General features: G+C 40.6%; 1 long non-coding RNA gene across 3 annotated transcripts; it reads left to right on the forward strand.

Annotated features, from left to right (window-relative positions):
- On the forward strand, positions 1-27,197 carry LOC133274333 (uncharacterized). Of its 3 annotated transcripts, none has more exons than XR_009745114.1 (4): positions 1-347; positions 16,806-17,015; positions 20,012-20,077; positions 26,581-27,197. It is a non-coding gene; the product is annotated as an uncharacterized LOC133274333 (long non-coding RNA). The 3 variants fall into 3 exon arrangements; XR_009745113.1 differs by having other exon boundaries at positions 2-347; positions 26,591-27,197; XR_009745112.1 differs by lacking the exon at positions 26,581-27,197 and having other exon boundaries at positions 5-347; positions 20,012-20,090.
- The last annotated feature ends 323 nt before the right edge of the window (positions 27,198-27,520 follow it).

Below are 27,520 nucleotides of genomic sequence, written 5' to 3' on the forward strand. Positions count from 1 at the left end.
TCTTTGCTCTGGCTGAATAGGGCTTTGCTAAGGGGCTCTGTTTATTCTTAACTATTGCAGCAGCCTTTGGGCCTGAGTCTATAAAATGCTAACAGAGGGCAACCTCACTCCAGTAATATCAGGGCAGGCAATTAACACATGACTGTCTGCAGCTCTCAGCAGATGGCTGATACACATGCAATCTTTAGCTCTGACTGAGAGGGACCTTTCCAAGGAGACCTTATTTCTCCCTACAGCAGCAATAAATAACCTGGAAGTGCAGCTGCCAATTGGCTTTAAAGGTCAACAGAAAATCTCACCCAGGCTTCCTGCTGCCAGGCGGCTGTCAGCTGGCTTTCTGCTCTGAGGTGAGCATGTCCTGCAGGATGCAAAACACCCATCAGCTGTGTTCTGGGTTTTGGCTGGAGCACTCATGTGCTTTGGTGTGAGGCCACTGATTTGCTTGTGCTTGTACAAAGAAATCTCAAGCGGTGTCCCTGCTTCAGCCTTGGCTAAGCTGTTTGGATAAGCTCCTCTAGCAACATGCCAGAGAGGTTGTCTGGGCTCAAGGAAGTCTCTTAACTGCTGGAGTACTTGTGTATGGTATGATACAACATTTGGAGTGTTCACCAGATCAGGTAAAGGCAAGGCAATATTTCTGTGGGGCAAATTAAAAGGCCTTCTCTGTTTCTTACTTGGCTTAAAGCATAAATTTGTGTGCTGAAAATATACTTGTTTTGCTGTTGTTGTTGTGTTCCTTGTATCTTTGAATTAAGATATCCTATTGAAAAAGCTTGACTTGCAGCATATTGCTCTATTTCATTAATACCTTCAGCTCTTTCTTTTTCCTAAAGTTTGTAGAAACAGTAAATTAGGAACCAGATTGTGGCTTGTGATTTTCAGTTCTAATAGAGCCTGGTGGGCACTGTACACAGAGCTTTCTTCTGTGGCCATGGTTATTTGGTGACTGCTTCCAGGTTATGATTGTTAATAGACATTCTCAAGTTCACCAATGGTGCTTTGCTTTCTAAAGAACTATTTGTATTCCCAGAATGGCTAACAAATCCTTTTGTTTAAATAAAAACCTAGCACAAGTTTGTCACAAGTCATAAAATCTTATATTTCTATTATTAAGTGCTACATCTAACAGTGTTTCTGGTTTAGCTAACAGAAGATCAGGTTAATCTTTAATATCTGCTGTACTTTTCTTGCAGTATAGTAATATTCTCAAAATAACAATTATAATGTTATTTGACTATTAGAATATGGGAATAGCACGTGAAGAAATCGTAAAAACATTTTTCCTTTCATTTTCTTTCCCAGAAGAGTATTGGAATATTAGAAATGTAGAATTAAAATGTTAAGCTTTAATTGAAATTACACTTGATTTACTTCAGCAGTGTGGTGTGCATTAAACATAGTTCTTTAGAGAGCATTGAATTATATATTTATGAAATTAATAAATGTGTATATCCAGTGCTTGGAGTTACATGGACGATACTTGCTCACTCATTTTGAAAATAGGAGGGAAAGCAAATGGAAAAAAAGTGTTTGAGATGATGGAAGACTTCTAGTCACTCAACCTTGGAATGGACTTGGTATTCTGGCTGGAGATGAAATATGTTCTCACTTCCAGCCCTGGAAGTCTCACTTTTTTTGTGACTTTCTATAATTCTAGTACTTAAAATAAAAATTATTCTTTGAGATCTAGTGAAAGCAAGCTTGTTGGTTTTGGCTACCAGCATCTGTAATATGGTCTCTCTTTCCCATTAACACTGACTTATCCTTCTTCACATTAAATTCTACGCAGTGTTCTCCCTTTGATGCTGTAGTCTATTTTTGTGGAATGCTTTTGAACAGAAGTTTTTCAGTAGATAAGTTTACAGTCCCAAAGAGTACTCACATGCTCTGTTGTATTATTGCATGCATTTAATTTTCAGTTTCCAGCTGCATCCAAATAAAACATCTACACATTTCCCTGGTAAAATCTTCTTGCAATTCCTGAAGTAGTGCCTGGATTTATCTCTTGCCCTTATTTATTTGGGTCTTTCATAGAGATAGGAAAGCTGTGTTTTCTTCTAAAGTTCCACCAGCTGTGTTTTTTCATGATTTGTGTGGTTTTTTCTTTTTTTTTACTTTTTATTTTTTTCTCTGTTCTCTGCAAAATGAACTTTACAGAATTATTTTCTTCTAAAGCTGACATATCATCCACTCAGGCAGTTGTCCAGATTGCTTAAATATGGGAGTTTAGTTGTTCCGATGGGTAGAAATTTTATTTTGGGTTCCGTAGTGTGACAGAATAGGTGCTACCTGGATATTATATGGTTTTACTGGGGTAACTTGAGCCTTGGACTGCTCTTGCCTTTCTTAATATGTCTGTAGCCATGAGGTTTCAACAGCATGTGACTCTGGTTGGTCTGCCACATTCATGTGCCTGTCACAAAGCAGCTGAACCAGCTTGCCATCCCAAGGTGAGCTGATCAAAGGTAGTTACAATAAGCAGGAATTTGTTTTGCATCAGTGTGTCTTTTTGATTGTTAAAGCGCCGAGATAATGCTTAATACTTTTCAAAGTACTACATGCTCAGCACTTATGAAACCTAACCTTTCTAATCTCTGAATTTAGGAAAACAGAACCTGAAGTACATCCTTCTGTGTTACTGTTGAAAATCTGGCCACTGGTTTTAAATTGCCCCTGTGCTTCATTTTTAGGGCTAGTTATAGATTTGCTAAATATAGGCCACTGCAAAAGATTCTGGGAAGTCTCTGATAGTGACTTAATGGGAGGCTTGCATTGAAAAACTAGGTTGCTCAGGTAAGCTTCTCAGATAAGCGGATAGATAGATTGCTTCAGGCAGCCAGGTTTGAAAAGTTTGCCCTACTTCTCTGTTTTGGAAACACCGGCATAGAAATGATCTGTATAAGGTAGATGAAAGCATCACTGCTTCAGAGATGTATACTGTTCAATATGCAAACTGATAGTGTGGTTGTTACAAGGATTTCATTTAAATATCTGATGGTGGCAATGGGACCGTCATTTTCTCAAACAGTGGCCAGGTGCTGCCCTTGATTATTGCTGCTGGTGGGAATAATTGTGTTTAAAGGAGCAAATGAAGAAAGGTGGTCCTGCTTGCCAGACTGACCAGTTGCATATGGGGAAGCATCTTCTAAACCTCTCTTGCTTGCATTTAATTAGGTGATCAAGGAAGTTTGGCTTGTAAGTTGACTGTTCTGGAGGCTTTATTGCTGCCTGACTCTCAGGTACTGGCATAGAAATCGCTACCTGGCCACCTGCATTACCTTACCAGAATCTTGTCCCAGTGTTTAACAGCTACCTACTCTAATGCAAAGTAGCAGCCTTGAATAATAAAACACTAAAGCAGTATGATTATACGGGAAATGGTGTTACATGGAAAGGAAAGATGTGTATAATTGTGAACTCCTCTGTAAGAAAGCAAGTAAGATTAGTGACCAGAAAACAGAAAGCTCCCCTTATCATAATTTTTATGATCATAACTAAACTTATTGAAATTGCAGTAAAACGTGCTAAAATCATTTCCCTTTTATTCCATCACCCTCCTCAGTCCCTCTTCCCTGTTGTAATAGTTACTTGCTCTCTCCTCTGGGCTACATGTTTGTTTTGTTTTTTTTCTTGAAAATTTTTAATTCAAGATGCATTTAAGAGACTTAGGCCTAAAAATGTCATTAATGGTTCTACTTGTGTGAAAGAAAAAAGATATTTATATAAACTGAGGATGTTGGTGCATCTGCATGCCTCTTTTTGTTACTCAAAAGTTTTTGGTGGGCTAGTGCTTTATAATTAACTTGTTCTGAAAAACTGAGCTGTTTCTGAAATTAAATTTTGGGGAGAGTCAGGAGAACTGATTAAAGCCTATCAAGTTTCTGTTGTAGCTTAAATTAAGCCAACTTGATAATTGTGAAGCAAGATGAAAATTAAAGCAGTGACAATGAAACCTTATATTGAGCAGGGATGTTGGGGGAAAAGCCCAAACCTGATCAAATAATGAGAAGTTTGCTCTACACCAAGGAAGAATTACAAAAATTGCCCAGAACTTACAGCAAAGCAACTTTTGTGGAAACCAGGAGTAACATCCTGCATAGACTACTGCCAGGTAACCTGGCAGCCAATTAAACAGACAGTTTGTGTGATTTGAATTTTGGACTCCAATTCTGCTCATTCTTTTAAGACCCCAGGCCCAGGAAAGGAATAGGGAATGAATGCTCCTATGTATATTATTTCTGCTGGCTTGCTTCTCTTTCTTATTCCACAGCACAGAAATTAATTTATGAGGAAATCGAGGATGTGTTCGTGCAGAAAGACTCATAGAGAAGGGGAGCTAAGAGGGCTACTATTCACCATTACTAACATGGAGGATGCTTATGTGCCACGCAACCTGATATTTCTTGCATCTGCAGAGACGAGGCAGAGTTATACTGCTGAACTACTGAGCTCCCTGGGGACAAGTTGTCTGCAGAGATAAATTACTGTTCTAAACAGCAGTAAGAATTAGAATCAGCAGACTGTTGGTATAATGGGAACTCAGAGGGGTTTTTTTTTTTTTAGTCACAAATGGGTGGAAGAAATGAAAAACAAACAAAAAAAATCACAAAATAGGACATTTGCACAAACACAGAAAATGAGCACATGTACATTTTACCCCTTCCTCTCCCTGTATTCCCCGAGTGACTTGTGTGAAGGCATTTCCAGAGCTAGGCTTTGGAGCCTTTTTGGACTCTATTGTACATTAGTCTCTGCACCCATAAAGTGACTCGAGGGTCATTCGGGGATAATTTAGCTTTAAATACAGGGTTGCACTAATATGTCTGTTGGCCCTCACTCATCCATTTGAATTGGCCAAAGTCCAGCTGGAAGAGACGAGAGGAGCTGTTTAAGGGACCTGTTCTTCATGACATTACATTATCATATCTCTTGTCTTGTAATTCCCAAAGAAAAGGCTAGAATGGGATCAGTGTAATGAAGCAGATTTCCTCCAGTGTAGGGAAGTAGATACTGGCTTTACATTAGAATGTTGCGTGCAGGGCAGAGTACAACCCAGACTTTGGCCCAAGGAAAATATAGATTCAAAGAAAATAGTAATTTTCATGAAAGTATTTCACGCTCATTCACACATAACACAGTCAAACTGTTGTGCCAGTTTATGAGTCATTTAGAGGAAACATATACTTCAGTTTAAAGATATGAAGGCGAAAGTAATTTGCTAACTTTTGGATTATTTACAGGGACAAGATAAGAAATAGTAAATTGTATTTTGACCCATAAATAACTCTAACTTTCAGATGTCTCTTCTACTTCCTGAATCTGTAAAAGAATTTCATTATGGGCAGAGGAATGATTATTTTTTTGTAATCTGTCTGTAGGATAAACAGGACACCTACTTTTATCAGTATTCACAGTGAGTAAAAAAACCTTTCAGAATGCTTGCCAGATAGTTGCCTTGTGTGGCAGAGCCTCTGCAAAGACCCTAGCTTGAAGGCTTTAGGCTTTTTAAGCATTCATATAGATAAAAATTTGTATATTTGCTTATTATTTAATGAATTGTTTTCATGAAGGCTCAGGATTTGTCTTTTTTCTTTTTTTTTTTTCCACTTTTTTTTTTTTTTTCAGTCTAGATTCCAGTGGTTCAGGCATCTGTATGACAGGCTTGTCTGTGCTATACTGCAGAGAAACCTTCCTCTTTGACCTACTGGGTGTTTCTCTTCTGAGGGAGGAAAGGAATTCTTCCCATGTTAAAAGAGTTCAGTCTCCTCCTGTCACTGATTGCCTCTGTTGCTTAGTGGAGCCCAATTATATGCAATGGCTTTTCAAGGGTTCAGCTGTGAAGAAGGCATGTGTGCAAATGATATCAGTGAAATAACAGGATGTGCATACACAGGAGCAGTACACATGCTACTGCTTTGAAGGTTTGCTGTGTAAGGTACACGGTCTTCAGTAGGACATCTGTTGACACTGCCAGTTTTATACTCTTCCGGGATGCCATAGGCAAAAAAAAAAATAATAAAATGGCAGTGCTCTTAGTACAGGAGTAATAATAGCCCTTAACAGAGGAAGAGTAATTACCTTTGTCTGGTTTCTCCCTGCTCTAAAATTTAAGAAACCAGTGACTATGTAGCTGATGCATACATAAGTCCTGTTGCTTTTTTCTGGATCTGAGATTAGTGATGTAAAAGTCCTTTGCTCACAAGCTGAACTTGCTTCTTAATTTTGAAGGAAGTTCATTAACGATGGGTAGATTTCCTGAACACATTTGACAGCATTCAAGCTAGTGGTATTTGTCAAGGACTTTTAAAGTTACAGGAGATTTTAGCTGAGGAGATTACATAGCAGTGGATTCAAATCCAGTCTCTTTCCCCCAGCTCCTGCACAGGGTAACAATGACAGGAGCTGTCTGTGAACCAGAAGGAACAGTTTAAGAGGGGTGGCTGCATTTGGCAATAGAAGCCCCCATTAGCAGCCGGAAGCATTGGTGCTGAAAAGCAATTGCTGGTATCAAGAACTTTCCTTGCTAAGCACTGCAGCTGGTGGCAATAAATAGCATTCTAATAAAGGAGGATGTTCAACCCATGACATAAGCGAATACTGTTTCAACCACAAAAAGTAATTTATGGTGCTGCATATGTCTGAAATGGATTTTTTTCCGATGCATTTTTAAAATAAAAATGCTAAGATTTCAATGGAGGGAAAGATCTGCATTTTAAATCAAAATGAAATTGAAAGATCAATGAAAAGTGTACTGCTTTTCTAAGTACGCAATGATACATAACATCTTAAGGATGTGCACTGTCACAAAGCACAATTACCTTCATTCCTAAAAATGAAAGATGCTGTTTTCTGACTGTGAATGTTCTCTATATTGCATCAAACCTAATAACTTCCCACGTCAGTGATAATCCCCCCTCCCCCCCAATATTTAGACAGAACAATCACCGTCTTCTCTCATAAGAACGCCAAAATGGTCATGCAGAAAGTAGCAAATAACAATATGTTTGGCTCACATAAGCCTAATGATTCCTGGAAAGAAAAAAAAAGCTCCAGCCTCAATGAAGAGCAAAAGAGGGAGGATTAGATAATGAAGTCATTAGGCTCATAGGACTTGTTAACTTACTGAGTCCACTACAGTAAACAAGTTATTAGTTTTGACATAACCAGTGGTTTAGTTGAACATATACTGCTACTCTTTGTTACAGATTCTGTTTATGCCACATGTGATTTCTCTTACATAATTATTGTGCAACACAGCAATGTTACATACTGTGTTATCTCCCACTGGGAAGGGCAGTGTGGATGTGTTACCAGAAGAAACTGCCCTTTGAGTTTATTTCTGCTGGCTGGTTTGGGTGTTTGTTTTGGTTTTGTTTTTTTTTTTTTTTTTTTCTTTTTGGTGCATGGAAGAGAGGTTTAGTTTTTTTTAGCTGAGCATAGGCCGTTGAGTTAACTGAATGGATAGCTTGTTCTGAAAGGCATTCTATATGGGAGTTTGTTTTGAATCACAAGGGCTGTAGGCACATAAAATGAATAACTGGTTAAGTGTTACTCAAGATCAAAATCCTTTGTACTGGAATGAGAAGCATAGTATACACATTTGAATTTCCTTAAGGAAATACATCCTTTGTGTTATTCTGTGTGTTTATTAATTCCCTAATTTTGCTTTTGGAAGAAACAGGCCTGGCTGTGTAAGAAATGGCTGGTACCCATTTATCAGGGGTACAGCTCTGCACTCAAGCTGATTCTCTCCCCGTGTAGTTGGTTTCTGCTGTCATCTAGGAGTTGAAGCACCAGATTCTCAGCTGGTGCACATCAGCACTGCTATCCTGAAATAAATAAGCGTAATTTCAGTGGAGTGGCTGAAACCTAAGCTCAGACTCATGGGTTTTGTGAACCTTCAGCTCAGTGCTTAAAGGCTTATGATATACACTTCTGTGATACTTTGTTATGGTATAAACAAACACCATGCTTCTGATTTGAATTATAATCTCATTCACCCAGAAAGCAATAGAGTTCTGCTTACTTATCCCAGCTGAGAAGATAGCCCAAAGGCTTTTCATGTTGTATGATAAAGTCATTGGCTGTGATTCCAGCTACCCTTTTCCCCCATATAAACAAGGAGACGACTCAACTACTGCTGGTGCAATTACTTAGATGTGGAGCAGTTGTTCAGAGAGTTTTGGATTCAAGTCAGTGCCATGATGTTTATTCTGTAGTGAATTGATGTGTGTGCTAAGGCTTTAGCCAGTTCAGGAAGAAAGCAAAAGTCTGAATTTAGGTATTGGTATGAAGAGTTGGGCAGAAATTTGATGGAATACCTACAAAAAATGTTGAATTAGATGTTTCCTGTAAACTGTGTGTGCAGCCACAACACTCTGATTCTGAGTCACATTTAAACTTGGGATGGAATACAGCTGCAAAGCCTGGATTTAGATCTGAATTTCCAGAAGTTCAAGTTTACTGTGATCACTGGAGTTTATTTGGTTCTGTGCCTAATTGAAATGCAGAACTTTTAAGGTAACTTCAATCAGATGTTTTTGGGATCCACTGAAATAATAACACAATGAAAGCTGAAATGAAACATATCTGGTATTGTGTAGGGATTTTATTAGTATTCCAGTTTAAGGTTAAAATAGTACTCTCATGTAGTCAGCCTATGTTAATAAATGAAAACAGGGGAGTTTGCAAATGATTTGAAGTCATGGGTTACACATTTTTCCAAAGCAAAAGAAAAGCACAGAAAGTTCATCTGAATTCTCAAGGCAGTGCATGTGGTGAACATTAGTTTTCTCTTTCTTCATTTCTTCTTTTTTTTTTTTTTAAGGTTGACTAGTGCTTTCTTTTTCACCACAAATACTGTACTGGTAACTGAAGATACCTTCCAAATGTATATAATGTCAGGGATGGCAACATCTGCAAAACAAGGACCTTTCATTGGTGTGGTGCACGGTAGCAAGGAAACATAACTATATGTGTTCGGATCTCTGCAGTGATATGTTCTTCCAAAACTGTGAATCACTTCAAATGAAGGAACATTCTTGACTGGCAATAATTGGGAACTAGAGGAAGAAAGGAATGCAGTATTTACTTAAGATCAAAACAAAACCTGAAACAAAGAATCCAGTTCTTGCTTCTAAGTTTAACCTGCAATATTTCATTGTCTTGATCAGCTATACAAATGGGAGAGAAAACTGAGAGGTAAACAAATGTCCAAAGGCTGCCTAGAGGGCTGAGGTTTGTGAGTGCTGTGTTCCTCTTGGCACTGCTGGAACACCCTGCCTGACTTTGTAGACTAGCCTCGGATTGCCTGGCTGCACAGCTTGCAGGTTAGCGATCTCCTGCCTAGAGAAGATCTTCAGTGCCCTGGGAAAGCATCTTACCCACAGAACAGTGGGGAAATAAAACAATTTCTAGAGTGATGAAACCCCACCTGTGAAAATATTCCAGGACCCTCTTAATACTTTCAGAGTGAGAAGGATGGCTACAGCACGTGTGTGCTCTGTTTTTTATGCGCTATGTCAGCTGGGGGTGGGTGGCTGGCTGCTGAAGGAGGCTTGCAAGGTTCAGTCTGTACCAGCTAATTGTGGTTTACCTGATAATGTTCCTAGTGAGCTGGCTGTGCTCTTGTGGCTTTTCCTAAAGCAGATTCCTCCTTTTGGTTATTTTCAGAAGTTTGAAATACAGAAGTCAGCAAGTCAGCCTAGGTGTGATCTCTGACCAAGTGAGGGTTTCTCCAGGCAGTTTAAGCACATACTCTGGGGAGCTGATGTTTGTCCCAAGCTCATGTTTGTCCCACTAGAGTTTAAGAACATGGTACATAGGACTGCACAATTCCAAACAGATACTCACTGCGATCTATTGCCTCTTTGGTCATTGATTTTTAAGACCTTAAGCCCCTTGCCTTTTCCTCTTCACTTCCTTTTTCTGACTTAAAAATTTGCAGGAGATGACAGGCTGATTTGTAGCATAAAAAGCCTGTCATTTGTAACACTGAGCTTTTCAGATTTCCGGTGATTTGCTACTGTAGCTGCGTTGGGTTCTGCAGTGTTAGACCTGCTCAAATTGTGCAACAGAACAAATGGGATCCATGGATTTTTATTTATTTAGAGGTTTTAAATGATCACATAATACCCACAGATGCAGAAATGACTTGCGTGGTCTCCTCTCTACTTTCCCCAGTCAAGTTCAAAAATGTCAGCATTAAGAACCCAAAAATCAAAATAAAAGGCACCCAAAGCACTTTGGTATTCCTGGTTTTGTTTTGTGCTCTTTCTTCAAGTTATCTCAAAAAAAAGGCACAGAGGTCTCTTAAATATGTATATCGGGTGCTGGCAGCCCTGAATCTTTCTTTGTGTCTTCTGCTGAAGAATGACAGCTGATGGATGAATCTTTGTAAAATGGTCTGAAAGAGCCATATTTACTGAACTGGATCTTTTGAAGGCTTAGTGAGGTGACATTTTGCTTACCACTTTTGTATGAAATTGAACTATGAATCACTTCTGTTATGTCCTATTTTGATTCTCCTCTCTAAATTTCTATTCCTTGTTTGCATTTTAGTAGCATAGGAATAGGGATCCTGAGCTTTTTTTGGATGGAAGGCTGTATCTTTAAGAGGCTAGACTTCAGAGGACTTGCCAAATCTTGCATCAAATATAGAACTCGCAGAAAAAGCATTAAAAAATATTTAATCTAAGCGATTAATTTCTTACCATCTGGAAAACCACAAACAGTAACAAAAGCAACTGAAAAATTCATATGCCATTAGTAGGTTGACTGCTTCAATATAGAATATTATGCTGCTCATAGCAACAGATTAATGTATAACCAGCCATGACTGGCTTTTCAAACATATCGGAATAGACAACCCCATACATAATGGCAAATCTGTATATTATGACTGATGTCCAAGATTTATAATGTCATAAAATATTGGTTATGTTGTTTTGACAATGGAAGAATTAACAAACAAGACAGTGCCTGCGGTGATGAACTATCTCATACAGAAACATTATTAAAGATAAAACATTTGGAAATTCTTTAAGAAAAATAACATTTTTGCTCTTTTCACAAGGAAAAAAAGAAGCCAGAAACATGACAGATTTCATCAAAAGAGCTGTTCACAGATTAAATGTAGTTCTGATTTTTGTTTTGCTGTGCTAGACTTCATTTCTCAAATCACAGAAGAATGAGGCAAGTGTTTTCAAGCTTACACTGGTTGGTTGGGTATTTTTTCTTTGTCTTTAGTTTTTTTTCATGTAGTGAATGTCGTTTTCCTGCTATTCCTGTTATATCGTACAAGAATTGTTTGTGTCTGAGCGAGTTCTGTTCAGCCTTCTGGTGTACTCCGAAAATGCTACGCAGGATCCACTGTGATCTTAATGTCTGTTTGTTAAATCAGCAAGGCCTGCTTGTGTAATGAGCTATGGTGATAAATCAGAGAATTGGGTGTTCAACACCATATAGTTTGCAGCTGGCCACATCTCAGTGTATGGAGGCTAGAGAGGTTGTAAGACTGAAAAGAAAATGCACAGAACAGTAGAAGCTAAGACTCAAGATCCTTCAAATACTAAAGAAAATGGGCTGCTCTATAAAAGGGTACTTCTGGCCCCATTGGCTGTCATGGAGATCTAGTTGATACAAAGCTCCCCCATTTCTGAGTACATAAATATTTTTACTAGCTTAATTTTTGGTGTGTGTGGCACTTTCTGGATGAACTTTCTTTGTGAACTCAGGCTATGCCAAATCAGTAGATTATTTACTTCACAGTTTGAACACAAAAATATCTGGCAAGAGATAACAGATAATATTGGGTTTAACATCCCAGAAGCAGGAAAACTTGGAAGTGTGTAATTATATTTATCGGCATCAACTAAAAGGATATGGACAGAAGATTGAGGTAAACATGAACATGAAAGTCATTCTCTACCTGGTGAAAATTTGATACCGGTGTTTAGGACAATTTTGTATGAAACACAAAGACAAGCTATCTTTCTCTCATTCTTTTTTTTTTTGGATGCTACTTTTGTGCTAAGCTCCTCCAGAATAAGATTTATAAACGAGTTTAACTGGGCTGTGCCATTGAAGAAACCTATAAAAAAAGGACGTCCTGCTGAGAGTCAAGTAAAGATCCCTTAAACTTTGAGTCCTTCCACTTAATTTTTATAATGGAAAAAGTATATTCTGGTTACAAAAACATCTGTTTTATCAGAAACGTTAGGTAGCTGAGCATGTGAAGAAAAGGCTTCTCTATATTGCTAGCGAGATGAAAAGTCAGTCTATTTGTCTTCTCTTTTGTTAGCTTTTATCTTGTGTCTCTGTTACTCTAATCTTAGAGGTCACATCCAAAAGGAATTAATTTAGATGTCTAAACTCGGAACACCATTCCTGCAGATCCAGGTTCCAGCAGCTCATTTCCCAGGTGTTTGGGGCAAACATGACCTTAGCTTTTGACCCCTGAATTACCCCCAAGCCTGAAGTTCTGCTGCTGCCTGTACCCTGGAGCACCTTAGTTGTACCACCATCACCTTGTCATCTTGTTCAGGCTTTTTTCCTGGCTAGGATCCAGAACTTCTCTCTGGGGTTTCAACTATATGTTACTTTAAAAGCAAACCTACATATGGTGAATCAATCAATCTCTACTTGAAGTGCAGTGATAGCAACTTTTTTCTTTATAGAACACATATGGGAGGAGAGTGAATTACTGTCCCTCTTGTACAATTGCATGTTGGTAAGTACATTAATATGTATTTGGTTTTCTCCTTTATATGAAGGATAGATTTAGATTGACTGAGGACATACCTGAAATAGTACTGTGATGCTCTTTCATATTCTCACTTCCTGTCCCAGGAAGTTTGAGTTCTGTTTTTGTCACAATGACTGTGACAGATGAAAATGGAGACTGTTAATAGTGCCCATCGGCTTGGACTCCCACTTGCATCTTTCTGATCCCAAAAAGGTGCTGTAACCACCTGCCTTTCCATGACAAGTGTATTGAGAGAGGGTTCTGTGTCTTCTGTACTTTGGAAGAATTTTTTACATTTATTTATTGGGAAAGCACTTTGGCACTTACATTTAAGGATTTGGATTGTATGTAGGTGGAGACATGGGTATGTTCAAAGACTCCTGTTTCAAGGGAAAAAAATAATTTGCATATAGCTCTCCCCAGCTTGTTCCTGCTGCAGTAGGTATGTTGACCTTCAGGTGCGTTTCAGTCTGGAGGTGGTTCCAAAGGCACCTTCTGAGGTGGACAGCTCCTTTAGTGAATGACACAGGGAGGAGCTGAGGTCCCTAAATAAGGATTTCAAATTTCTTTCCTCGGAAAAGTTAAGCTGCACAGCACATGGTGGTGTGAGCTCAACGGCATTTCATACTATGGACTTCTTACCTTTGCAGAGTTGGTAACAGCTGCTTTATGCTCCAGTTAAGCATCAGTGACTAAAGCCCTTTCTGTTAGGGACCACAGCAAACGTTCTGCTAAGAGTAAACCCACTGTGATTCTGCCTTACCATTTACTACATCTCCTGCTAAATAATAGTCTGTATTATGAGAAAAAAAGGTTAGCTTTATACCTGAACAAATCGGATATATAATTGATTTGCTTCTCCTTGATTGAGAGCATCCAATGTAACTGTCTATGTTCTCAGATAAAAATAAATTAAAAATGCAGCTGCATTTAATTTCAAACTGAAGTCTTTTATAAAGGGGGATAGGGATTTTTAAAGAGCATTTGGCAATTGGTTTAACTGATCTCAGTTAAAATAATATATTCTGTGAAATAATTGGCAAGTGATGTCTAGAGGCAATGAGTTAAGCTAGTGCTGGCTGCACTAGAAAAATCCCACTCATGATTTCTGAGTTCATTTCTTGAAGATATGACAAGTTCTCTCTTGTAGGTTGTAGTATACGGATTGCACTATGTATCTGTCTGAATTAAGTGGTCAATATCTTCCTCTGAACATCAGTGGCAGGGCTAAATTACTTCTAAGAGCTATGTATAAGACTTTTTAGAACTAAGGCTGAACATTAAAGTTGCTTATTTCTGCTGCTAACAATACTGAATTTCATGGGGCAAATGAAAAAACAAATATGGGTGCTGACTTACTTGCATACTCTTCATATTCCGTACACAGCTATCTCGCTTTGCCTTGCTTTGAAGAAAATGTAATCCGAGCACACAAGAACAACAGCAGTACACTGCAGATGTTTTGGTTTGTGTGGTGTAAGATTGACTTTGAGTGTTACATGGGAAACAGAATGAACCAAACAAAAATATCTAACCCCAACCAAATGATAAATCAAAAAAGCAAAGCACAGGAGTACAGAAGCACCTTTACACCTGGGACTTAAAAACTGAGGTACTGTCTGTGTTTTAGTCAGTCTCTGGCAACAAACTTAGTTTTAATGCCTCGGTTTACCTATGTCAGAGGGGCAGAGGGAAAACTAATATCTTGTGAGTATTGTTAGATCAGTTGCCTCAGAAGAGTTCACCAACCCTTACACAATACTAGCAGAACAAATGAAGGTGTTCACTGGGACTTTTCAGCATGAGATTTGTGTATCTGGAAGAATCCAAGGCTGTTTTGAAGTCAGAGGCAGATATCTGATCTGGGCTCTTAGTTACTGCTGTAATAGGACTATTTTTAGAATTGCACTGGGCTGCTTTTGTTCTGCTGTAATCCTTTCCTGTCTCATTACCATAGTCTGTTTGCTCCAGTAAACTTTAAATACTTCCCAAGTGTAGAACATACAAAGATGAGCACCCCACAATCAGTAATTCTTACAATCCTAGCAGGTGGGCTGTCCAAGGCAGGCATCTGCACTAAGTTTCTAGCTTTGTACATGTCTTATGGAAGTTGTTTTCTCTTAGATTATGCTGCACAACTGAATTGTCCCTGAGCCTCAGATGAGGTCACTAGATGCTTCATTTCACACAGTATGATTTTGTACTTCAAGCTATAACTTTTGATGAAAGTTTTTAGAAGATTGTCCCAGATGGAACTGCTGTAAGGCCAAGGCCTCTCTCCCTGAAATGACAAGAGAGGTAGCTGAAGTAGGGTGTCATACAGGAGCTGCAGAATATGGTAGTGATGTGTTCCTGATGGTATAGCCAGGAAAGCTTCCTGTACCCTTAGAACTTCACTTGCATTCTTTAAGACTTAAGGTTAACTTCTCCAAGTAAGAGAGTTTAGTATAAATTCACCATATAAATCCCATCTCTTCCCCTGACTAATCTGGAACCTGATAAGGATATTACCTGTGGTGTTTCTTAGTATCATGCTTGCTGGGCTTTTTGTCTTGCCACCTGGTTAGCAAGGTCCTTTAAAGAGAAATCTCCTCTTGCAGTTCAGAAGTTTCTTATGTCATTCTGCCTGAACTGTTTCTGTGACAAATCTGCTAGTTGCACAAGTAGACAAGTCATATCTAATACACTGTTCAGGTTCTGATAGTCCAGTTCTTGTCTTTCCACTTTACACATTATGCTGGAATTCCTTCTGACCACCTTCGGTGTAATCTGATAGTCTTTTGAGTCTGAAGATTGCATATGAACAGACTTTCTGATTAAATTACCAGGCCTCTGTCTCTCCTGGCCTCCCAGTGTTCCTGGCATTCCTTCCCCCCAGCCCTTCTTGAAGTACTTTATTTTTTTTTCCCTTTTTTCTTTCCTTTTCTATAATTGGGAAATTAAGACATTTACCACCTACAGCAACTAATAGCCAAGCAGAAAAAAATCCAAACGCCAAGCCTAGCACACTTAAAATCCCTCAGTGGCACAGCTCACATTAGGGCACAAGGGAAGTAAAGCATCATTGTATTGCTATTTCATTATAGCCATATTCATCCATGGGTTCAAATGTTTGTCTTAACCTCCATCTCATAAATTCTAAGTAGTTAGTTCATTGTAAGGAAGACTGAAATATGGAGACAAGTTGATAAAGTGCATTACAAGACAGTTGCATTTCCCTTCATTCCCTGATTCAGGTCAGCCATACTTCATCCCATGGAGATGCATCTTGTTTAGCTTTCAGTGTTTAGAAATACAGAAGAATGGTTGGTCTGTGTCTTGCACACAGCCCAGCATCAGCACTCATTCACTTATTTGAAAATTGTCCAGCATTTTGTGATCTGAGATTTATGTCTTGAGCTGGATCAGTGACTCAAGACACATCATTTAAAACATGACCAAAATAATGTTACAGTATGCTATATATCATCACCCAGTGAATGATTTTGGAACAAATCAGTTACACCTCTGAAAGCAGTGGTGGTGTTTTCTTTTCTTGTTTGACTGAATTAAAATAGTACTTCATGCTTCCTTTTCACTAAATGAACAATGGTACACAGAGGTAACTTTATCAGCTCAAAGGTATCTCTTATTTTATGACAAACCTCTGTTCCCTTACTGTGTTCATCCGTCATACAGAATACTTTCTGTCACTACATCTGAAACTTGCCTATATTCTTATGGTGTCTATATCATGGTATTTTTGGTAGAGGCCACAGATTTCACTTCACTGTATATCAGCTCTGTTTTCCTTATCCAGGTATTGATTTTTATTGCATCACCAGAGCTTCGATAATTGTAAATCTGCAAATATGTAAATGATTTTTAGTTACTGAAGGAGTGCTGATTTACAGGACAGAAGACCTGGCTCCACAACTTGAGCAGATAAAATGAGTTGGGGTGTTTCTGACGAAGATATTCTTCCAGTCATGTGGTTGAATGGAACTCTAGAAAGTGAGAACATTGCAGAAAGATTAAACAAACTAGACAATGAAACAATTATTTATATCTTCATTTTTAGCACACTGGCAAATGGAATGCATCTAGCTAAGTATATAAGTCTCACAAGCTGCCTCTCAATCTGGACCTGTGGAGCTGAGAGAAAGTACCTTAGCAAAGAGGAGAGAGACAGCGAGAAATCAGAGTAAAACCGCAGATGATGGGAACACGCTGTAAAACTGCTTTCAGCCCCTGAAAGAAGCCAGTGTAGCGAACAACTTGTTCTGCTAAGGTCAGTACTAATCCTGTTGCTGATTCAATTCTTTAGAGCAAAATGCTAAAACTAACTAAATAGATTAAAATAGTTATAATTTGGTTCTTCTGTCACTGGACTGTCAAGGCTTGGATCTAAACCTGGGATTTCATCCTTACTGTGGGTCCTTGCCTTTGCTTTTCTCCTCTACCAGTCCACATCAAACATGCCTTGCCAAAGAATTCGGGAAAATACTTTTTGCTATCTTTGAAGGAAATATGGGGCCAAGAAATCAGAAAATGCTTTGCTGTTTAGCTGTTAGTATTTATAAAACCAGGAAGCCATCACTTATGGGCTTGCCATACAAGGGCTGAATAGACAGAGGAAGTGGTATTTTAACACTGTTAGTGGATCAGTGGGAAGCTGTGATCCACCAGTCTCTTTCTGAGCCTTCCTGACAAACTCACTGCTTTGTATGTTTGTTTCTGTGCCTGAGTAACTGAAGAATGACGGAGAAAGGGATGCAGCTTGTAAAATAGAAGTGGGAAGACTGTGAATTACACACTAATGGCTAGCTATAACAAATTATATTTTCCCTTTAAGTAGACTCTTCAATGCTACTTTTCCAGCTAAGAGATCTCTTATCTGGGATGTAATTAAAACTCCCCACTGTTGCTCAAATCTTAGATACTTAAAATTCTTGTTTGTCTCCCATTAGTATTACATAATTTAAAGCTATCTCTGGTCAAGGAGCATAAAGTAGTTATGCATAGCAGTAATATACAGGATTGTTTCAAGCTAAGTACAGCATGGATCAGGTAAATGGGAGATACAGGTAAATCTGTGACTCTTATTATCTCATATTCCTATGACACGTCTGCTTATCATGCCAGAAAATGGTGCAGAGTTTTCGGGGGTTGTAGGTTGCTGGGGCACAAACAACTCAATGAACTCTTACCCTCTTTGGCTGCCTACAGCAAACCTTACAGAAAGGGAGGCTGCAGTCAACACAAGTTTTCCTGTGCTTTCATTTCACACCACCAACTTTTTGGCAAGCCAGTATGAGCTCATCAGTATAGCTAAGTAATTGGGCTAGTCATAACAGAATTAAGATAAGCCAACCGCGAGAATTGTTTGGACCTCCATGGCAAATGTGCATCTATGCAAAAGAACTTGTTGCTGTTGCATGCTCCATTTAACATACTCTTTCCTAGTATGTATTTTGTTTCAGTAAATGTTTATCACAAGCTGAGCTGTAGCCACATGTCTCTGACTATGAAGACTGGTAGGAGTTTTATGATGGACATTCTATGATAGATACATCACATTAGTGTTATGTTTTATTTGTGATAGCTAAAAATCAAACTCATCCATGTTACCAGACTTGAAACAGTGAATGTTTAATTTACTGACTCCAGTCAGATTACACATGTACAAAGCTTTGTTAATCACACAAGTATTTAGGTGTTTTCAAAGGGTGAGATTAGAATTCAAACTGAATTTAACAGATCATAGAATCATAGAATCGTTAGGGTTGGAAAGGACCTTAAGATCATCTAGTTCCAACCCCCCTGCCATGGGCAGGCACACCTTACGCTAAATCATATCACCCAAGGCCTCGTCCAACCTGGCCTTGAACACTGCCAGGGATGGAGCATTCACAACCTCCCTGGGCAACCTATTCCAGTACCTCACCACCCTAACAGGAAAGAATTTCCTTCTTATATCCAACCTAAACTTCCCCTGTTTAAGTTTTAACCCGTTACCCCTTGTCCTATCACTACAGTCTCTAATGAAGAGTCCCTCTCCAGCATCCCTATAGGCCCCAATTAATTAGTTTGAAGTCAACAAGTAAAAACTCTAAAAATGCATTAGCAAGCTATATGTGCAAGAAGGAAAAGAATAATAGGATTAAAAATGATGAATTTAAGATGAATCTGGATGTGGACATTATAAAGGGCCCCAAGCTAAATAGAAGCCACCAACTGGTCATTGAGGGAATATATTTGCAGGGATCTTGAGATGCTGTTTCTAAAACTAGAACAAAATAACATAGACAAACTGGAACAGACAAGTGTAAAGTAACAACTATCATAAAATTTAAAACATTTTGAAAAAATTTTTGAAGAGTTTGTGGTGTTTATTTGAGAAAAAAAATATTGAAATATGGGTAAGGTCAGAAAAAAAGGCAGTCACAAGATTCATTCTCCATATTAATTTGTAATTCGGTGAGATGTAACAGGCTTATTATATAAAAAAAGATTTAGATAAGACATTGGAAAACGTTTCTAACTAAATAAAGATGGGTAGTGGAATGGATTCCCATAATCTTTTTAAGCATCTCTATGGCTGGAGTTTTTTAAGGATAGATTAGAGAGACATGTAAGCTGATCTGTATAGACAATTTTGCCTCAGAGGAAGGATGAAACTGCCTGTATGTCTTCAGACCCAACTGTGCCTTCACTTTTTTATTTTTATGGTATTTTTTTTCTACATGTATTTCATCATTTGTATGTAACGCAATGCCAAACGCATTAAAATAAGGCTGCTTAAAGTGAGTATGGAAACAAATTGATTAAATTAATTTTTATGTTTTTCCACTCATTATGGAGTATCATGCTGAGGCAGAATACAAAATGAAGTGTGGTGTGAATGCTTATTATGGAAAAGCAAAAAAAAAATAATCCAATATATCCATTTGTAATGGAAAGTCTTTTCTGGTAAGAAAGCTTGCGTTTTCACAGTACTCTTCTACTTTGAGTTTCAGAGTGCTTTCAGAAATGTTCTTTGTATCCCTGAGGCACTTTGTGAGGTGTGACCACATCTGTGTAGCTTCACATTGGAGACAGAAGCTCCAAAATACCCAGTTCAAGATCTAAAACCAGCAGGGCCAGGCCTGGCCTCACCTCCTTCAGGTGCAGCTCATCCCCTCTTCTATGTCATGCTCTCTCGCCATCACTGTCGCTTGTCAGCTTTCAGAAATGTCTCTGTGCTTTCATGAGCACTTTGATGTGAGTTACCATCCTGTATGACAGGGACAAGTGTTGAGTTACTGCCCTTTCCTGAGGACCTCTGTGAACACATCTATGAAGAGCACACAGGTAACAGGGGCTTCTATATGAGAAAGTATAGGTAGAAACCTGAATTGGCATAAAATTTGCAACCTTGACTCTGCTTTTTAGGTATTTTTTTAAAAGAATTATTTAATATTGCTGTTTTTTTCTGAGCAGCTTACATGTCTGCTTTATTTTAATGATAAATACTTGGGCCATACAAATAGTAGTTGCCGTGCCAATGAACACTTCTCCGTGTTAATTTTATTTTAATTTGGCAAGTTCTCAGAGGTAAGTACGTTATAGTAAAACTGTCTCTTTATAGACAGCCATCTGGACATCAAGATAAATCTGTTAAATGTCTCTCTCTCTCTGTGTGTGTCTGTATATATATATATGTGTGTGTGTGTGTATATATATATACATATATATATACACACACACACAAGTTGTTTGCCTGGTATTAAGTGGATTTACTTTCTATGAAAACTTTACTTTTGTGGTGTCATTCTTAGAGGCAACAGCAAAAAACCTTTATACAATACAGGGGAAAGAAACCTCCAAACTCTCTAATAATGAGAGTAACCTTAACCAAGGATATTTCTCTGAGAATTAATAACTAGCTTGGGTTAATGGTCACTGGCTTCACCTTAGGCCCTCAGTTAATCCCTGAACCTCAGTTGTTATTACCTAATTGACTTAGCTTCATTTCATTTTAACATTTCAAAGTGATCTTCCTAAAATCACACTGACAGAGTAACGTGGTCTCTGTAGATGTGCACTGACATGGTTTCAATATAGTTACTTTGTCTCCATACTCTTGCATTGACATTTCATTTTGTTTTGACATCGCAGTGCCACATCTATGGATCTGTGCAGATGACATGTGATTGCTCAGATTAGGTGAAAGCCTGCCCAGGAGTGAGGGCAAGGGAACATCTTACACAGGGACATGATGCCAGCTAAAAGCCACTATGCAGAATCAGTGTTGTGAATGATTGTTAGCAAACATGATTTGCATGTTGTAAAGGGAAGAAAGATAAAATTTCACTTGAAAACTTGTTGGCTTTCTTAACAGACAGAAATCTTTCCACTCTTAGATCAGATAAAAAAAAACAGCCTGAAAAACATGCCAGGTAATGTATTTAAAAAGAGGGGTTTTGATATTACCATTTCATGCTCATTGAGGCTGCAAATAAGTTATTCAAATCTGGTGTCTTTCAATAACATAGTATCTAATTAAGCAATTGAATACTGTAAGATGCAACTCTAAATTGAGAAATCCCTATAAAAATAGGGCATAAAAATGAAGCCTTTTTATGATGTGGAAAAGTTTTTTTGAAAGTCTTTTGAAGCTCTTTGATCCAGCTCTGAAATAATTTTGGTAGATTACTATTGTACGAAACCCATAATTTATAGTAGCTGACCTAAGCTGCTCTTTGTATAACAGCCATATATGAAACAATAGCAGGAAAGTGAAAAACACAAGGGGAACTAAAACTGCTCTGTTTATTATTTAGCTCATAATTACATCAGATTTAAAAGCGGCCTAAACTCGCTACTAGCATTCAGTCAGCTGATCGGAGCTAGCCTAGCTAGAGCCACAGCCGGCACGCTTCAGCGACGCGAGGGTCAACGGAGATTAGGAAAATCAGAGGGGATAGCGCAGAGACATCGCGATTCCCGACATCTCCCGATCCCCGAAGCCCCAGCAGCCCTTGCGAGAGAGAGGCTGACGTGGAGGGGGGCGTTCCCACGGTGACGGCGACCACTCCCCTGCTGCTTGCCTTGAAAAAGCCTTTGAGAGGGCAGCGACGGGTCGGTGCCCACCGGGCACAGGGAGGAACAAGCAGGTCGTGTTGCTGGTGTCCCAGACTGCGCACCAATATGGTTGCTTCCAGAAAGAGAGCTTGCAGTAAGGTGACTACAGCAACTCAGACAGAGCCCCCGTCCCAGACCGTGGCTGTTCAGGTCTCTGGGTGCAGGGAGTGCCAGAGCCTGCTGCTGCCGGGGGAGGGAGGACAGCATTCCACCTGCGTGAGGTGTGAGCAGGTAGAAGATCTGCTTAGCCTGGTGGCAAGACTTAAGGAGGAGGTTGAGACACTGAGGACCATCAGGGAGTGTGAAAGGGAGATCGACTGGTGGAGTAACTCCCTGGCAGGCCAGTCGAAACGGTTCCAGGGAGATACCCCCCAAAAGGGGAAGGACCCCCTGCCTTCTCACACAGAGGGGGATGGCCTGAGGCAGCCCCTGCCCTGTAGCTGTTGCGCAGAGGTAGGGGACCAAAAAGATGACGAGGGTTGGAAGCGAGTTCCGGGTCGACGTCGTGGGAAACCCTCCCCCCTTCCTGCCCTGCTTCCCCAGGTGTCCCTCCATAATAGGTTCGAGGCCCTGGATCTTGAAGGAGAGGTAGGTGAGAATGTGGGGCAAGGCCAGCCCACAAGGCCACATAGGAAAAGGGAGTCGACTTTGCACCTCAAGACTGCCTCTGTTAAGAAAGAAAGAAGGGTCATTGTAGTAGGGGATTCCCTTCTGAGAGGAACAGAGGGCCCGATATGCAGAGTTGACCCTCATCATAGGGAAGTGTGTAGTCTGCCTGGAGCCCGGATCAGGGATATCACCAGGGCGCTCCCCAACCTGGTGCACCCGACAGACTATTACCCGCTGCTGGTCTTCCAGACAGGTGGGGAGGAAGCTGCTTCCCGCAATCTGAGGGGGATGAAGAAAGACTACAGGGCCTTGGGGCGGATGGTGAAAGAGTCTGGGGCTCAAGTGATCTTCTCCTCACTCCTTCCATCTTCCACTGATGATGTGGGAAGGAATGGGAAGATTCAGTTCATGAACAATTGGCTTCGAGACTGGTGCTACAGGCAGGGCTTTGGATTCTTTGATAACGGCTGGTTTTATAGGGCACCAGTCTGGACAATGACAAGTGAGAAAGGTTTGTCTCACAGAGGGAAAAGGATGCTGGGGCACGAATTAGCAGGGCTCATTTGGAGAGCTTTAAACTAGATTCGAAGGGGGATGGGGTTGTAGCTGGGCTTGCCCCAGTGGGGCAGCGCTCCAGAATTAATGAAGACTGGGAGGCCTCCTACAATCCTAGGGTGAAATCGGTGTGCTCAGCTCGCTCCCTGAAATGCCTGTACACCAATGCGCGCAGCATGGGAAATAAGCAGGAGGAGTTGGAAACCTGTGTTAAGTCAGGAGATTATGATCTGGTGGCAATTACAGAGACGTGGTGGGACAGCTCACATGACTGGAATATAGTCATGGAAGGCTATGTCCTTTTCAGGAAAGACAGGCCAGCCAGGCGGGGTGGTGGGGTTGCTCTTTATGTGCGGGAGGAACTACAGTGCACCGAGTTCTGTCCAGGGACAGATGATGAGCGAGTTGAGAGTCTGTGGGTGAGAATTAAGGGGCAGGCTGGCAGGGGGGATACTGTTGTAGGTGTCTGTTACAGACCACCGGATCAGGGTGAGGAAGTTGACGAGGCCTTCTACAGGCAGCTGAGAGCGGCCTCACAGTCACAGGCCGTGGTCGTCGTGGGGGATTTTAACTTCCCTGATGTTTGCTGGAAGGACCACTCGGCAACCCAGCCGCAGTCCAGGAGGTTCCTCCAGTGTATGGATGATAACTTCCTCCTGCAAATGGTGGATGAGCCGACCAGGAGAGGAGCGCTGCTGGATCTCATCCTCACTAACAAGGAGGATCTGGTTGAAGCAGTAAGGGTTGAGGGCTGCCTTGGTTGCAGCGACCACGAGATGGTGGAGTTCAGGATCTTGTGTGGCAGGACTAGTAGAATACCAAGTAGAATTGCAACCCTGGACTTTAGCAGGGCAAACTTTGGCCTTTTCAAGCAATTGCTAGGGGAAATCCCATGGGCAGGGCTGCTTGAAGGTAAAGGGGCCCAAGATAGTTGGTTGACATTCAAGGACTACTTTTTCCGTGCTCAAGATCGGAGCATCCCGACACGTAGGAAGTCAAGGAAGAGGGCCAAGAGACCTGCGTGGCTAAATAGGGAATTGCTGGGTATGCTCAAGTGGAAGAGGAGAGTTTACAGGTCATGGAAGGAGGGGCTGGCCACTTGGGAGGAATATAAGGCTGCTGCTAGAGGATGTAGGAAGGCAGCTAGGAGGACTAAGGCATCCTTAGAATTAAACCTGGCAAGAAGGGTCAAGGACAGCAAAAAGAGCTTTTTTAAATACATGGCAGACAAAACTAACACCAGAGGCAATGTAGGCCCACTGATGAACGGGATGGGTGCCCTGGTGACAGAAGATAAAGAGATGGCAGAGTTACTGAATGCCTTCTTTGTCTCTGTCTACTCTGCTGCGGGCAGTCCTGAAGAGCCCTGTACCCCTGAGACCTTAGATGAAGTCAGGTCGACGGAGCGGTTTGCCTTAGTCGACGAGGAATGGGTTAGAGACCAGTTGAGCAATCTGGACATCCATAAATCCATGGGTCCAGATGGGATGCACCCGCGGGTGCTGAGGGAACTGGCGGAAGTCATTGCTAGACCACTCTCCATCATCTTTACCAAGTCTTGGGAAACGGGAGAGGTGCCTGAGGACTGGAGGAAAGCAAATGTCACTCCAGTCTTCAAAAAGGGCAAGAAGGAGGACCCGGGTAACTATAGGCCGGTCAGCCTCACCTCCATCCCTGGGAAAGTGATGGAACACCTTATCCTTGGTACCATCTTAAGGCATATCAAGGATAAGAAGGTTATGAGGGGCAGTCAACATGGCTTCACCAGGGGGAAATCATGTTTGACCAATCTCTTAGCCTTTTATGAGGAAATAACACGGTGGATGGATGATGGCAGAGCGGTGGATGTGGTCTACCTTGACTTCAGCAAAGCATTTGACACAGTCTCCCACAGCATCCTCACGGCTAAAATGAGGAAGTGTGGACTGGATGATCAGGTAGTGAGGTGGACTGCGAACTGGCTGAAGGAGAGAAGCCAGAGAGTTGTAGTCTATGGGGCTGAGTCTAGTTGGAGGCCTGTAACTAGTGGAGTGCCTCAAGGGTCAGTACTGGGACCGGTATTATTTAATATATTCATCAATGATTTAGATGAGGGAATTGAGTGTACTATCAGCAAGTTTGCTGATGACACTAAGCTGGGAGGAGTGGCTGATACGCCAGAAGGCTGTGCTGCCATCCAGCGAGACCTGGATAGGCTGGAGAGTTGGGCAGGGAGTAACTTGATGAAATATAACAAGGGAAAGTGTAGAGTCCTTCATCTGGGCAGGAACAACCCCAGGTTCCAGTATAGGTTGGGGAATGACCTGTTAGAGAGCAGTGTAGGGGAGAGGGACCTGGGGGTCCTAGTGGACAACAGGATGACCATGAGCCAACACTGTGCCCTTGTGGCTAAGAAGGCCAATGGCATCCTGGGGTGTATTAGAAGGGCGGTGGTTAGTAGGTCGAGAGAGGTCCTCCTTCCCCTCTACTCTGCCCTGGTGAGACCGCATCTGGAGTATTGTGTCCAGTTCTGGGCCCCTCAGTTCAAGAAGGACAGGGAGCTGCTGGAGAGAGTCCAGCGCAGGGCAACTAAGATGATTAAGGGAGTGGAGCATCTCCCTTATGAGGAAAGACTGAGGGAGCTGGGTCTCTATAGTTTGGAGAAGAGGAGACTGAGGGGTGACCTTATCAGTGTCTATAAATATATAAAGGGGGAGTGTCACGAGGACGGAGCCAGGCTCTACTCAGTGGCAAACAATGATAGGACAAGGGGTAATGGGTACAAACTGGAACACAAGAGGTTCCACTTAAACTTGAGAAGAAACTTCTTCTCAGTGAGGGTGACGGAACACTGGAACAGGCTGCCCAGGGAGGTTGTGGAGTCTCCTTCCCTGGAGACATTCAAAACCCGCCTGGACGCATTCCTGTGTAACATTATCTAGGTGTTCCTGCTCCGGCAGGGGGATTGGACTAGATGATCTTTCGAGGTCCCTTCCAATCTCTAACATACTGTGATACTGTGTGATCTTCCTTATTTAATCTTTGGAATCCTGGCATGTTCTTAATAATACAGATTCAATTAATATTTACTACACACAGGAGAGTTAGTTTTCAGTAATGCATTTAGACTATCCAAACTTTGTGTAACTTGTGACCTTTCCCTAACCTAAGCGAGGTCTATTTTATACAGATCGTACTAGATAGACAGTTTCTCTATAAATGGTGAAGTTGCTGCCAAGCTCCCATTGTTAGCTAGTTCATTTTTCAACAGGCATACTTTAGGTTCCTATCACACCACTGTAAAGAGCAAGCCCTTGAGGTTTCTTCTTTTGTCAACATAATAAAATGGTTATTTCTGAATAACCTGCAAATCCATCACAAATGGCCCTTTGTGACTTGGAATAACATGATAGCAGGATTTTTTTGGTTTGTTTTTTTTTGCAGGCAGCCTCCTATTTTATTCCATATTATTAAATTAATATTTGAGCAGCATTTGTCTTAGCATATGTATAACTCGTCCTCGAAATAACAAATGCATGGTTCTGACAAGTTATTCTTGCTCAGTGTTCACTGTCTAACTGCCAAAGATCCCTTCAGAAGCTAAATAGTGAGACTACTTCAGCTGAAGGAAAAGGAAGAATCGAGTTGAGTTCTGCTTACTTTTTTTTGTTGACCTTCAAGGAGTTTTAATCAACTCTGTTAAACAAGAACAACCTGTAGGATGGACAAGCTCTTGTCAGAACAACTGGTTTGAGAACTGAGATCTAGCCATCTTTTCCTTTCTGAGACAAGTAGATTTTGGTACAGGAGGAAAGCTAAACCTTTGACTTCAACAGACCTTGCAGATGTGCTGCACAAGCAAGGCATGAACATGTGGAAAGGAAGTCTCCTTAGTGAAAGAGGCCGCTCTAACAGCTATATTCCTAATATTGGCTTTGCCTATTTTCTGGTAGCATGGATGCAGATTAGTATCAGAAACAGAAGCTGTCACTAGAAAACTTAGGACAGACTATTCAAAAGGGGAAACAAGGGCAAATGGGAGGATGCTGAATAAATAAATGTGAAATGGTTAAAAAAGGATGGAAAATTCGAAGGGGAGGATTTAAAGACAGATGAAAAAAGCCATGAAAAGTCTTATGTAATAGTAGTCTAGAGGGTGGAGAAATGCAAAAGCAAATACCAGGACAGAATGACTTTTTGAATACACTGATGTAACCAAACAGGATGAAAATTACTCATAAACTATCAGTACTATTAATGTGATAAATAGTAATAAGGTAAGAGCAGTAAGACATTTGGTCTTTTTTCTTCAGCTTTAGATTGGAAATTTTATTCTGCTCTGAGCTGGCTTCAGGGAAAGATCATTAAACTCATGCTAACAATGTGTCCGCAGAATACAGAAATGTTAAAAAACGTTTTGTCTTTACACTAGAGTGTGACACAGCATTGTGCTGCTTCCCTTTACAAGGAAGTTTTACTTCTCTGTTCAACGCAATGACATCAATTCCTAAAGCTCAGAACAGGCCT

The sequence above is a fragment of the Pezoporus flaviventris genome, unplaced genomic scaffold (genome assembly GCF_033815535.1).
Source record: "Pezoporus flaviventris isolate CSIRO_AGI_PZ_B2104156 unplaced genomic scaffold, CSIRO_AGI_Pfla_v1 ptg000036l, whole genome shotgun sequence".
Taxonomy (NCBI): domain Eukaryota; kingdom Metazoa; phylum Chordata; class Aves; order Psittaciformes; family Psittacidae; genus Pezoporus; species Pezoporus flaviventris.